The sequence below is a fragment of the Schistocerca serialis genome, chromosome 1, assembly GCF_023864345.2.
Source record: "Schistocerca serialis cubense isolate TAMUIC-IGC-003099 chromosome 1, iqSchSeri2.2, whole genome shotgun sequence".
Taxonomy (NCBI): Eukaryota; Metazoa; Arthropoda; class Insecta; order Orthoptera; family Acrididae; genus Schistocerca; species Schistocerca serialis.
Window position 1 is genome coordinate 1,127,902,169 of NC_064638.1, and position 14,326 is coordinate 1,127,916,494.

General features: G+C 43.3%; 1 protein-coding gene across 9 annotated transcripts in view; it reads right to left on the reverse strand.

Moving 5' to 3' along the window:
* The window catches only part of LOC126416983 (sorbin and SH3 domain-containing protein 1), a 1,139,715-nt gene that overhangs the window by 906,848 nt on the left and 218,541 nt on the right, over nucleotides 1-14,326 (reverse strand). The window lies entirely within an intron of this gene.

The window sequence follows — 14,326 nt, forward strand, 5'->3', positions numbered from 1 at the left end:
TAAAATTGGTACACCAAGAAGAAATGCAGATAATAAACGGGTATTTATTGGACAAATGTATTATACTAGAACTGACATGTGATTACGTTTTCACTCAAGTTGGGTGCATAGATCCTGAGAAATCAGTACACAGAACAACCACCTCTGGCCGTAATAACGGCCTTGATATGCCTGCGCATTGAGTCAAACAGAGATTGAATGAGGTTTAAAGGTACAGTTGCCAATGCAGCTTCAGCACGATACCACAGTTCATCAAGAGTAGTGACTGGCGTATTGTGACGAGCCAGTTGCTCGGCCATCATTGACCAGACGTTTTCAATTGGTGAGAGATCTAGAGAATGGGCTGGCCAGGGCAGGAATCGAACATTTTCTGTATCGAGAAAGGCCCGTACAGGACCTGAAACATGCGGTCGTGCACTATCCTGCTGAAATGTAGGGTTTCCCAGGGATAGAATGGTGGGTGGAGCCACGGGTCGTAACACATCTGAAACGTAACGTCCACTGTTCAAAGTGCCGTCAATGCGAAAAAGAGGTGATCGAGACGTGTAACCAATAGCACCCCATACTATCACTCCGGGTGATACGCCACTATGGCGATGACGAATACACGATTCCAATGTGCGTTCACCGCAGTGTCGCCAAACACGGATGCGACCATCATGACGCTGTAAACAGAACCTGGGTTCATCCGAAAAAATGACGTTATGCCATTGGTGGAACCAGGTTCTTCGTTGAGTACACCATCGCAGGCGCTCCTGTCTGTGATGCAGCGTCAAGGGTAACCGAGCTGTTAGTCCATGCTGCTGCAAACGTCGTCGAACTGTTCGTGCATATGGTTGTTGCCTTTCAAACGTCCCCATCTGTTGACTCAGGGATCGACACGTGGCTGCACGATCCGTTAGTCATGTGGATAAGATGCCTGTCATCTCGACTGCTAGTGATACGAGGCCGATGGGATCCAGCACGGAGTTCCGTATTAGCCTCCTGAACCCACCAATTCAATATTCTGCTAACAGTCACTGGATCTCGACCAACGCAGCAATGTCGCGATATGATAAACCGCAATCGCGATAAGCTACAATTCGACCTTTATCAAAGTCGGAAACGTGATGGTACGCATTTCTCCTCCTTACACGAGGCATCACAACAACGTTCCACCAGGCAACGCCGGTCAACTGCTGTTTGTGTATGAGAAATCGGTTGGAAACTTTCGTCATTTCAGCACGTTGTAGGTGTCGCCACCGGCGCCAATCTTGATTGAATGCTCTGAAAAGCTAATCATTTGCATATCACAGCATCCTGTTCCTGTCGGTTAAATTTCGCGTCTGTAGCACGTCATCTTCGTGGTGTAGCAATTTTAATGGCCAGTAGCGTATGTGCTGGAAGGTAAACTTGGGTAGGCCTTACTAGCGCTGCAGCTGCTGGAAGGTTCTACACAGTAGCCTGACTGAGCCCAGAGAGGCGGCATCAGCAGGTGTAGCAGAGCACCCCCCACCCGCCACCCTCGCCCGGCACCTGCCAACGGCCTCTCGCGCAAGCAGCGCACGCACGCCGCGGCCTCACGCACTGCGCGTGTCGCCGTCCCTGCCGCCCACTTCTGGCGACGTGCGACCATGCGTGTCGCGAGCCACCACGCTGCCGGTTCTGCCTTCCCAGAACAGCTAGCGGGCAGCCACCGACACTTCTTATGCCTGTCTTGACTTTCGCTTCGCCGATGCGACTGCAACGCTATTCGCCATCAACGCAGGGTGGAAGCAAAGCGTCTGCTTCAGCTGAAGTACGAGTGTCCGGCCGTGAACCGGGAGAGGGGGACAGAGGAGTTCTTTGCGTCGTGATACACAGACTACATGCCGGCAGTAACGATGCAGTTGGGGCGCAGTCGTGCGCAGCGTGTCGCGTGCCGAACGCATCCGGTTCGAATCGTAGCGCGTGCAAGACGCATTCCTCCTCAGGCATTTCTTACAGCATGCGAGCAAGGTAGCGCGGGAGGAGGTAAAAACCATCCACACGAAGAAGCGCCGAATAAGATTAGCTGATGGACTCCATTATAAAACTGAGCAATAACTATTCCTTACAGTTTTGTGTAATATTTATGGACTGTAAGATTTTGACATGCATCCAACAAAATCTATACTAACAGGTCTTGAGAGAGACGGAAAAGATTCTGCCTATTCTGTCATACTGAAGGATATACAGAGTATTTCAAAATTCCTATTACAGAAGTCTGGGGGTGGTAGAGGGGCTTTTGTAGGTAAGGTTTTATAAAGAAAACGTGTCCGGAATTTCACCGTTTCCATGTAAAGCCGCGCGGAGTGGCCGCGCGGTTTAGGACGCCATGTCACGGACTGCGCGGCCCCTCCCGCCGGAGGTTCGAGTCCTCCCTCGGGCATGTGTGTGTGTGTGTGTGTGTGTGTGTGTGTGTGTGTGTGTGTGTGTGTGTGTGTTGTTCTTAGCATAAGTTGTTATTGTTGTTGTTGTTGTGGTCTTCAGTCCTGAGACTGGTTTGATGCAGCTCTCCATGCTGCTCTATCCTGTGCAAGTTTCTTCATCTCCCAGTACTTACTGCAACCTACGTCCTTCTGAATCTGCTTAGTGTATTGATCTCTTGGTCTTCCTCTATGATTTTTACCTTCCACACTGTCCTCCAAGGCTAAATTTGTGATCCCTTGATGACTCAGAAGATGTCCTACCAACCGGTCCCTTCTTCTTGTCAAGTTGTGCCACAAACTCCTCCCCAATTCTATTCAATACCTCCTCATTAGTTATGTGATCTACCCATCTAATCTTCAGCATTCTTCTGTAGCACCACATTTCGAAAGCTTCTATTCTCTTCTTGTCCAAACTATTTATCGTCCATGTTTCACTTCCATACATGGCTACACTCCATACAAATACTTTCCGAAACGACTTCCTGACACTTAAATCTATACTCGATGTTAACAAATTTCTCTTCTTCAGAAACGCTTTCCTTGCCATTGCCAGGCTACATTTTATATCCTCTTTACTTCGACCATCATCAGTTATTTTGCTCCCCAAATAGCAAAACTCCTTTACTACTATAAGTGTCTCATTTCCTAATCTGATTCCCTCAGCATCACCCTAGTTAATTCGACTACATTCCATTATCCTCGTTTTGCTTTTGTTGATGTTTATGTTATATCCCCCTTTCAAGACACTGTCCATTCCATTCAACTGCTGTTCCAAGTCCTTTGCTGTCTCTGACAGAATTACAATGTCATCGGCGAACCTCAAAGTTTTTATTTTTTCTCCATGGATTTTAATACCTACTCCGATTTTTCTTTTGTTTTCTTTACTGCTTGCTCAATATACAGACTGAATAACATCGGGGAGAGGCTACAACCCTGTCTCACTCCCTTCCCAACCGCTGCTTCCCTTTCATGTCCCTCGACTCTTATAACTGTCATCTAGTTTCTGTACAAATTGTAAATAGCCTTTCGCTCCCTGTATTTTACCCCTGACATCTTTAGAATTTGAATGAGAGTATTCCAGTCATTAGTTTAAGTAATATGTAAGTCTAGGGCCGATGACCTCAGCAGTTTGGTCCCTTAGGAATTCACATATATTTGAACATATTTTCCATGTAAAATAACTCTTAAGATCGGATCACTTTCATATCTCCCGCTTCATGGAACGCACACAGCTCTGACACGTGTGCTCTACAGCAGCCCATGGCATAGCCCATATTTCGAGTACCTATCGTCGGGTGCTACTCTACGTGACGAAAGACGTCTTCTTCAAAGTCTACAGTGCGGTGCGTCCGTGGAGCACCACAGCCAACCCTCCAAGTGGTAAACGCACCAGTCTCTCGTAGCTGTTATTGCATTCGGACGAACGTTCTGAATGATGGTAGAACAAGGACTGACGTCGTCGACCTCTGCTCAGTTTAAGTGCGTACCGTGAAGAGAGAAGTTTGAAAGTGACCCAAACGGTGCATTTACGGATATGGGTTCCTCTTTCAAACTCCCTTTACGTAGTCCCTCTGCAACCACAGAAGTCAGTAATAGGAGAAAACCCCTCTGTACGTTGGACGATACAAGTTTCCATTAGACTTCGTCAGAACATCGTGAAATTAAGAATTTAAAGTCAGGGAAGGAGACTAATAAAATAAAACTCTGCTTCAGGTGCCAGTAACTACTTATGACAGGACCGAAAATTACTGACAACTGAAGCAGATTTTTATTCTATTAATGCGTTCCTGAGTTGTGGATTTTCGCGTGATCAAATATTTTGTCACGTTTAGCAGATTTCATGCCACCATATGTACTCTCCGTACAGGAGGTTTGATGATGCTTAAGCAAGGGAAACGGAGGAAAAACCTTAATGGCACATAACTGAATTACCTTCGTGTGGCACACTGGACTCGCATTCGGGAGGACGACGGTTCAATCCCGCGTCTGGCCGTCCCGATTTAGGTTTTCCGTGATTTCCCTAAATCGCTCGAGGCAAATGCCGGGATGGTTCCTTTGCAAGGGCACGGCCGACTTCCATCCCTGTCCTTCCCTAATCCGATGAGACCGATGACCTCGCTGTCTGGTCTCCTCCTTGAACCCTCCCCCCCCCCCCCCCCCTAAACTTCGTGTGGCTGCTATCCCTGTACAGTGCACATAAAACGAATCGAAGAATTTAACAGAACAAGTTTGAAAGTAGGTCTGAACGTAATTTTTTTTTGAGTCATCAGTCTTCTGACTGGCACTTCTGAGTGGCACTTTCAACCTACGTCCTCACTTGTTTGCTGGATGTATTCCAATTTCTGCCTTCCTCTACAGTTTTTGCCCTCTAAAGCTCCCTCTAGTACCGTGGAAGTCATTCCCTGATGCCTTAACAGATGTCCTATCATCCTGTCCCTTCTCCTTGTCAGTGTTTCCACATATTTCTTTCTTCTTTGATTCTGTGCAGAATCTCCTCATTCCTTAACTTATCAATCCACCTAATTTTCAGTGTTCGTCTGCAGGGCGACAACTCAAATGATTCGATTCTCTTCTGTTAGGTATTCCCACAGTCCACGTTTCACTACAATAAAATGCTGAAATCCAAACGTATTTTCTCAGAAATTTCTTCCTCAAATTAAGGCCTATGTTTCATATCAGTAGACTTCTCTTTGCCAGGTATGACCTTTTAGCCAGTCTGCTGTTAATGTCCTCCCTGCTCCGTTCGTCATTTCGTTATTTTGCTGCGTAGATAGTAGAATTCCTTAACTTCATCTAGTTCGTGACCATCAATCCTGATGTTAAGTTTCTCGCATCTCTCACGTCTGCTACTTCTCATTTCTATCGTCTTTCTTCGATTTAATCTCAATCCATATTCTGTACTCATTAGATTTTTCATTCCAGTCATCAGATCATGTAAGTCTTCTTCATTGTAACTCAGGATAGCAATGTCATCAGTGAATCGTATCATTGATATTCTTTCACCTAGAATTTCAGCCCCACTCCTGAACTTTTCTTTTATTTCCATAATAACTTCTTCGATACACAGATTGAACAGTAGGGGTGAAACGCTGCACCCCTGTCTTACAGCCTTTTCAATCCGAGCACTTCGTTCTTGGTCGTCCACTCTTATTATTCGCTCTTGGCTCTTTTACATATTCTATATTACCCGTCTCTCCCTGTAGCTTACCCCAATTTTTTTTTCAGAATTTCGGTCATCTTGCACCAATCCAGGTCAACAAATCCTATGAACGTGTTTTGATTTTTCTTTAGTCTTACTCCCATTATCAACCGTAACCTCAGAATTGCCTCTCTGGTGCCTTTACTTTCCTATAGCCAAAGTGATCTAATAATCCTCAATTTTCTTTTCCATTCTTCTGTGAAATATTCTTGTCAGCAACCTGGATGCATGAGCTGTTAAGCTGACTGTGCGAGGATTCTCGTCCTTGCCAGCTCTGGCAGTCCTCGGAATTGTGTGGATGATATTTTCTCTTATGTCAGATGGTGCGTCGTCAGGTTCATACATTCTACACACCAACGTGGATAATATTGTTGCCACTTCCCCCAATGATTTTAGAAATTATGATGGAATGTTATCTATCCACTCTGACTTATTTGATCTTAAGTCCTCCAAAGCTCTCTTAAAGTCTGATTCTAATACTGGTTGCCATGTCTCTTCTAAATCGACTCTTGTTTCTTCTCCTATAACGTCATGAAACATGTCCTCCCACTCATAGAGGCCTTCAGGGTTCTGCTCTCTCCTATGCATTTGACAATGGAATTCCCGTGCACTCTTAATGTTACTACCCTTGCTTTTAATTTCACCATAGATTGTTATGACTTTCCTATATACTGTGTGAGTCCTTCTGACGGTCATTTCTTTTTCGATTTCTTTACATTTTTCATGCAGCTATTTCGTCTTAGTTTCCCTGCACTTCCTGTTTATTTCATTCCTCAGCGACTTGTATTTCTGCGTTTCTGAATTTCCCTGAATGTTTTTGTACTTCTTTCTTTCATCGATCAGCTGAAGTATTTCTTCTGTTACCCATGATTTATTGGGAGTTGCCTTCTTTGTACTTATGGCTTTGTTTCCAACTTCTGTGACTGCACTTTTTAGAGATGTCCATACCTCTTCAACTGTACTACCTACTGAGCTATTCCTAGCTGTTGTATCACGCTTATCTCGTCATTCCTTAGTACTTCTGCATCCCACTTCTTTGCATATTGATTCTTGCTGACTAACCTCTTAAACTTCAGCCTAATCTTCATCACTACTACATTGTGATCCAAGTCTATATCTGCTCCTGGGTACGTCTTACAGTCCAGTATCTGATTTCAGAATCTCTGTCTGATCATGAAGTAATCTAACTGAAATCTTCCCGTATCACTAGACATTTTTCAACTCCTCTCGTAGTTCTTCAACAGAGTACTCGCTATTACCAGCTTAAATTTTAACAAAAATTTGCTACAGGAAGTCGCCACAGTAAGAGCACAATTCAGTTATGCAGAATAAATCGGTCATATTTCTTAATCGTGTGTCGCTTGACCTGATTGTTGTAGGAATTAAGATAAGCAGTGAAACAAATAAATTCTTTTAAATACTCGATTTATTTTCCCTAAACTGGGAATATTTTCTCCGAAATGAATCTATGAATAGTTTCTTATTTAATGCTCTGCTAAGAGACAAATTTTCTTAGCAAAAATCCAACATAATCACTATCCGTAATTGAATGCACGTTCATGTGTCAAAAATTACATTAAATGATGGTTTGAGCGAAGATCACTAGGGATACATTTCTGTGTTAATAAGTGGCAGATAATTGAACAGAAGAGTGCTATGGAATCGCAATTGGCTTTCCAAACTTCGTGCAGCTCGAAAACCGCAAGTTAAAATTGGATCTAAGACCGTAACATGTAAAGACATTGAAAAAGCAACACAAATTGCAAAATTTACCTCGCAAATTGCGAGCTGCTCAGAGTAAAAACAACGCTGTTTCTGAAACGGTGACACTTACTCTATCCATTCAGTGCAAATTGCCGTACTGCGACCAGCCTGTCTCTCTCTCTCTCTCTCCATGTGACCTCTCGGCCAAGCGTCCTGGCACCGACTCCACGGCTGATTAACATCCCTCTCTGCTCCCAGAAAACTATGGCTTGGAGGGCAGGATTTACAACTTTCACCATACTGACGACCAAGAATTCCTCTCAACATTCTTAAACTTTTCCACTTTCACTTACTTTATGTCCATTAACTGTCCAGGGGTTGGTACACTCCATATGCGGTGTCTCCAACCAGAGGTTCAGATATCTACACTACAGGAACCGTGCTGGTGGCCATCATACGTGGTACTTACTGCAGTTAACGAAAACGTGGAAGGGAGGACACAACTATATAACTTTCTTTTCACAAAACCCGTTTCTTTAACAATATGTAAACTGTGTTTTACAGACAATCGAAGAATTTAACCATAAAATTTTCTTTAACAAAATTAACCAATTCGCAAAATTCTTTAGACCTTAAACCTTAAGTTCATTAAGCTTTTAATCTTTGCAAAAGAAATCTGAAGTGCAGTATCGCAACACAGCAAACAATATGACAATGATTACAAGATAGCCGGACCTGCAGCCCACCCGTTATCGGGTGAAACAGCGGTGTTTAGTACCACGCTGGACACAGTCTGTCTCATTAAATGCCCTTCTCCAACACATGAAAACTAATAAACACCATTGATGACAAGAATGATTCAATTACTCAAAAGAGATGACTTAACTTTTAATTTGAAAGCTGTATGTCGAAAGGTTCGCGGTTAAGATAAGCACCTGTGCTTAAAGGTTAAACAGATTAGCAAACAATATGACAATGGTAAGGCTTACTTGAAAGCAATCAACCTCATAATTTCAATCGACAACCAAGGTGCGACTGGATCCCAACCAATCTCTTCTGACAGTTTTATTTTGACTAAATACCTGGTGACAGTTAGCTGTTAATATTTTCAAAGTTAAACTGATTGTCAGTTATTAAGATCGCTCTGAATGAACGTCTTAAAACATTACTTGTGAACACTTATTACAAGAGAACTCAGTCGGCGGAATCACAAGATCCAGCTAAAATACACCAATAATGACCCGGTCTTTCAAACACTAAAACGAACAGCTTAATACAACAGGTTGTTCGGATTATAGCTAATGACTGAGAAATGCAACTGCAATCAAATAATTGAACCGGTTAACAGATAAATCTGACCAGAAGTTCCCTCTTTTGTTTAACGGCAGCCTATGCAGTAGTACAACTGTTGCGTCTGTATTTACGACCAGGAGCTGATTCGGTAGAGCGTTAATGATCGGGTACAAACCAGAAAGGAAAGGAAATATAACAGAGGGACAAATTTTCAAACGGCAGCTAGTGTCTTATTAGTACAATACAACGGCCTATATTTACGACCAAAGAGCCGAACGAGTAAAACTCTGAGGGCAGGAAACAAATCAGAAAATAATAAGGCCAGGGAGACAAAGAAGCGAATCACCACGAGGATTACAGAATGTTACTCCCCTTTATCAGCATGGCGGTTACTGAGTGTTGTCGATGAAAGCCAGGTAGAAGAGGGCAGCCACGACACGAGCGGTCGGCCGACACTAATGTTCCCAACCGACCGATGGGATGTCGGCTTGCTGCTTGTAGTCTAGCTGATCCCGGTGAAGTACTCCGGTAACTTCGCTCTGCTCATGCCCTCCTTGCGCAGCTCGTGGTTTCGGCCGCTCGGACCTCCTGACCACCTCCTGTTGCAACGCTACCGCCAATCCCCAAACTTCGTACGTCCCTCTCGGGCCAGTGAATCCCCTATATATATCGGCAAGGACAAAACCCACAGGTACCAACTCTTTGTCATAGATATTGGCAATGGGTCGCGAAGCAACAGCTCAGCAGGAGAGAGAAAATTTGACGACAAATTTTGAGAGAAGCAAGGATAAAGTAAGTGGAGAATAAAGTTATTTACAACTTCGCAGAAATGAGACTACAGTTTCAAGATTCGAAGGACATGAATGATGTTGTAATACTATCGGAGACAGCAAAGAATTTGTAAAAGGATTTGTAAGAGCGACTGAATGGAACAGCTAGTGTCTGATTAGGAGTTGAATGGAGTGGATAATATCTTGAAAAGAGGTTATAAGATGGACGTAGCGAAATTACGAGGGTTATTCGGAAAGTAAGGAACGATCGGTCACGAAATGGAAAATCCAGCGAAAATCTGATGCAGCTTTGCACAGACGCGTTGGGCACTGTGACTAGTATGCCCATCGATCTTATCATGTCACTGTTTTCAGTTCTGAGCTCACAGTATGAACGTAAAGATGGCTAGAAATTAGCGTCTCCCGCCAAGTATGAGGGCCTGGTGAAAGATTTCGCCTGAAGCTATGCAATGCACATAACATAACTGTCATGCGGTTCGTTCTAAACGACAATTCTTGGCCGCACTCTGCAGGGGCAATGAAGACGCTACTGCAGCGTTTTCGATAGGAAGTGTTTGATAACCCCAATACAGCCCGTAATTGGCTACCCCTGAGGTTCATCTCTGCTCAAAAATGAACCGCTGGCTGTGAAGACAATATTTTGACACAGGCAACCAGCTGCAGTCCAGAGTAGAAAATTGTCGAAAAGCACTGGCGGCTGTCTTCTATAGCGAGGGACTTGAAAAGTTGGTAAAGCGCTAAGACAGATGTCTAAGTCTGAGCAGCGACTGTGTAGAGAAGTAGCTAGAAGGTGTAGCTAACCGTTGCAAATAAAACACTTTTGATTTTCACTGTGGTTTCCATTTCGCGTCCTATCGTTCCTTACTTTCCGAACAGCCCTCATACAACAAGGGCCATGGAATGAAGTCGAATAAAATCAGGTGATGCTGAGGAAATTGAGACACTGAATGTATGAGACGTGTTTTGCTATATGGGAAGCAAAATATATAATGATGGTTGAAATAGAGAGGACGTGGAATGCAGACTGGATACAGCAAGGAAAGTATTTTTTGGAAAAGGGGGATTTGTGAACATCGAATATAAATTTATGTGTTAGGCAGTCTTTTCTGAAGGTATTTGCCTGGACTGTAGCCTTGTGTGAAAGTGAAAAAGGTGATGACCAGCGGCTCAGATGAGAAGAGACTAGGAACTTTTAAACTATAGCGTTGTAGAACAATGCTGAAGATAAGACGAGTACATCGCATAACCAATGATAAGGTACCAAACCGAACTGCTGATAAACGAAGTTAACTTGGCTAAAAGAAGGGATCGAATGATAGAATGCGTTCTCAGGCAGCAATGAATTGTAAACTTGATGTTGGAAGGGAGAGAGCGAGCGTTTGTGTGTGTATGCATGAATACAGTAAGCATGTTCAAATGGATGAGGCTGCAACAGTTCTTCAGATATCAAGAGATTTGCGCAGGATAGACTAACATGGAGAGCTGCATCATAAGATTTCGGACTGAAGACCACACCAACAGGTACACGAAGGAGAATGCAACAGAACAACAGGCTGCGTTTTCGGAGGCTGGGAATGCTGCGTCGACTTAGAAAGAACGGAACCATCTCCAAGCGTACAGTGTGGCGAGGAGTCTATCAAGAACGGCAGTACAAACCATCATCGTCGAGCCCGAAAAGGTTTCGCAGGAGAACACCTGGAATCGAGTCTTGATCAATGGCGTCGGCTTTTCTTTACGAACGAGTGCAGAATTTCTACGACTTCTTATGATCGTCTAACATTCTGCGTGGTGTCCGTTTGTTCTATATCGTGTCTCCCTACCACTTTCGCGCAACGACGCTCTGAGCGTGTTTTTTAGGGAATTGACTAGTTTGAACCTGGGACCTGTTGCTGGTAAGGAGACGCCAGACCACACATGACATGTAGAGTTCAGAAGAGTTCAGTGAGACTAGCGATGATATAACCAAATACTTAATGATTTCAGCGTCAGCTCCACTGCACTCCCTGTAAAAGAATCTTAATACTAATTAAATTTAGTGGAAGGGGTTCAAGGCTTTCCTATTTTTAGTTAGCTGGTAAAATAACGTCGAAAAAGCAGTTAAGTTTACCATTGGAAATTTTATTCTACTCACAAAACATTGTTTATAAATTGCACTATTAATAAAAGGAAATGTTTTAATACAGGATGATAAAAACCAACTGCGTTCAACAAAAATGTGAACGAATATTCCCTGAATGGGTTTCCAAGTTCTACAATGGGTTGAAGGATGACCTATGCCATATCACATATATAATCTAGGTTTAAATTAAGTTTCACAAAAGAGAAAACTATCAAAATGGTCTACAGTGACCCTCAATTATCTTTAATTACTTATCTAACTTGTAAATTACAGTGGCTGATGTGGCTTCTCAATAATTATACAACAGAAAAATCATCGCGTTTCAGATTTTAACTTACGTAGCAAATGTGAATACCATGAGCTTTAATTGACGATCGACACTAGTATTACACAAAAAGGGGGTGTAACAGATGAGGCTTCTGCAGTTCTGAGTGAAGCTTTATGCGCTGTTATGTGGCATCACGTGCGTTCATTACCTTGTCAGTGTCCGTCAGGGGGCGGCGGCCAGCACAGCTCCGCTCACCTCGCCGTCTCAGAAGCAACTCTCTCCTGACTTCTCCTTACTACAATTTACCGAAGTTGGTTTTAAAAAAAGCTATCTGGCTGTGTTTTCATCTGACCAATCAGGGTCTCAATGTTAACCTTAAGCTCCGCCTACAAAAATTCTGTCTATCCAATGAGAAACGTTATACTTTTCGTGGTGGGGCAATGTTTTTAAAGTTTGCAACGTAACAGAGAAGCGAAAAAGTCTCACGCTAAAACTTGCAGCTGGTGTGGTCCTTTTAGCGTTATCGTAAGATCTATACTGTTCTTCTGGAGGGCTCTAGCTTTTAACATGGGCTGGGGGGTGGTCCTAGTGGTTAGCTGGCTTCGTGGGTGTCTGTCCCTTATCGTAGGGCCTTCTAACTTAACACGGTTCTGCTCTCGGCTTCTGTTCTCGTTTCTCCCCTCGGAACTGCGTCTGTCTCGTGGTGGGAAGGTATGACATGCGTTTAGGCATTCTTGTGTTAGTCTGTGGTATTCCATTTGCTCACTTGTTACTCGTATTACTTTGGTTAATTTAATGTCACGATTTATTCGGAGCTATGTGACATACTACTGGATTTGCTTATAGTGTCAGGGTTTTCATGGAAGGTGTTGGATTTGCCTGACACCTTACAATCGTCGTAGAAAATTGTGGAAGTGACGACATAATAAAACATGTGTCAACCATACAGGACCACGAGTTTAGCAGGGAGGTGGTAGTATCGGGACAAGATCCTCCAATGTATTTTCAGTGATGGTTTCGTCTCTCAAGAATATAACACACGAGCTCACTCTGCGCACCACATGAACATCTTACTCAAGAAGGCGGGAGTCAACTGCATTGGAAGGCAATGCAGTACTCTCTAACATAAACCCGACTGAGTGTGCCTGGGAGCAGATGAAGCTTGCAGGACGTCGTCACAAGAACTCTCTTCACACTTTGGACGACCTACGGGAGACCACCGTCGAAGAATGGAACAGTGACGTTGTGAATAGCACACCAATTAAGATGTAAGCGTGTTACGAGATACAGCGAGAAGAAACATTGTAATAAAGAGAAACGAACACACTTCGTACAACGCGATGGCAGTGTAGACACTTTCAGTTTTCCAAGACGATCGGTTTCAACAGTCTTAAGCTGCCGCCGTCTGCCACGTTACATTACATGAAGTCAAAGCAAGAAAGACATGTAATGTAATATGGCAATTTTATAACAAGGCCGATAAGATAAGATGAGATAATGACAGCATAAGATTGTTGAAACCGGTAATTTCGGAATAATCAGTCTAAACTGCGATCGCGACGTACGAAGTGTGTTCACCTTCAGCCATACCGATCGCCCCCACAGGATAGCATGTATACCCTATCGTAATGAATGTTACTCTGGGCAGCAGATTTTGATTTCAAACATGTGCGAACATTTGCATATTTTTGTTAATGCTTCAGTCTTTCTTGAGTGGGGTGTAAGGTCAAGTAAATCTTTGTAAATGACATCATCATCTCTTCTGACAGTTAAAAATTTTTATTAATGAAATGGATGGTTGAAATTTACCTATTCTTGCAGTGGAACGTAGCGAAAACTTCAGGCTTTTAAAATTTCGCATCTGCTGCAGCACGAAATTTTCGCTGTGTCCACTTGAAATGGCTAGACTGTAACCGTGGAAATTACAAATAAAGAATTTTAACAGTTACAGGCAACGATGATTACTTTAAAAGTGTTTCCAGAATGAAAATTTCACTCTGCAGCCGAGTGTGCGCTGATTTTGAAACGTCCTGGCAGATTTAAACTGTGTGCCGGACCGAGATTCTATCTCCAGACCTTTGCCTTTCGCGGGAAAGTGCTCTACCAACTGAGCTACCCAAGCACGACTCAGGACCCGTCCTCACAATTTTACTTCCGCCAGTGCTTTTAAAATGTTGTTGCCTTGCTTTTATTTCAGCGTGAAGCTAATTTATCACGAGCTGTGGCATGTCGCAGCAACACATCAGATTGAACCAGAGAGGTTCTTTTTTGTGTCTATCTATTCCAATTATGTACCAAAATATTTTACACCAGGTAATTAACTTCGGTCTATGACGAGCATTTTCAAACCCGGATACTGTTTTCAGTCATATCGAGGTAACCAAGTAGTGCCGAGTCAACATGCTTCTTCGAACAGTCTGAGTGTGGAACTTACATTTTTACATAAAACTACGATGCTTTTTTGCTTACTACTTTCTGACTGCATCACATTTACATATGTTGGATAAATGCGATTGAAAAACT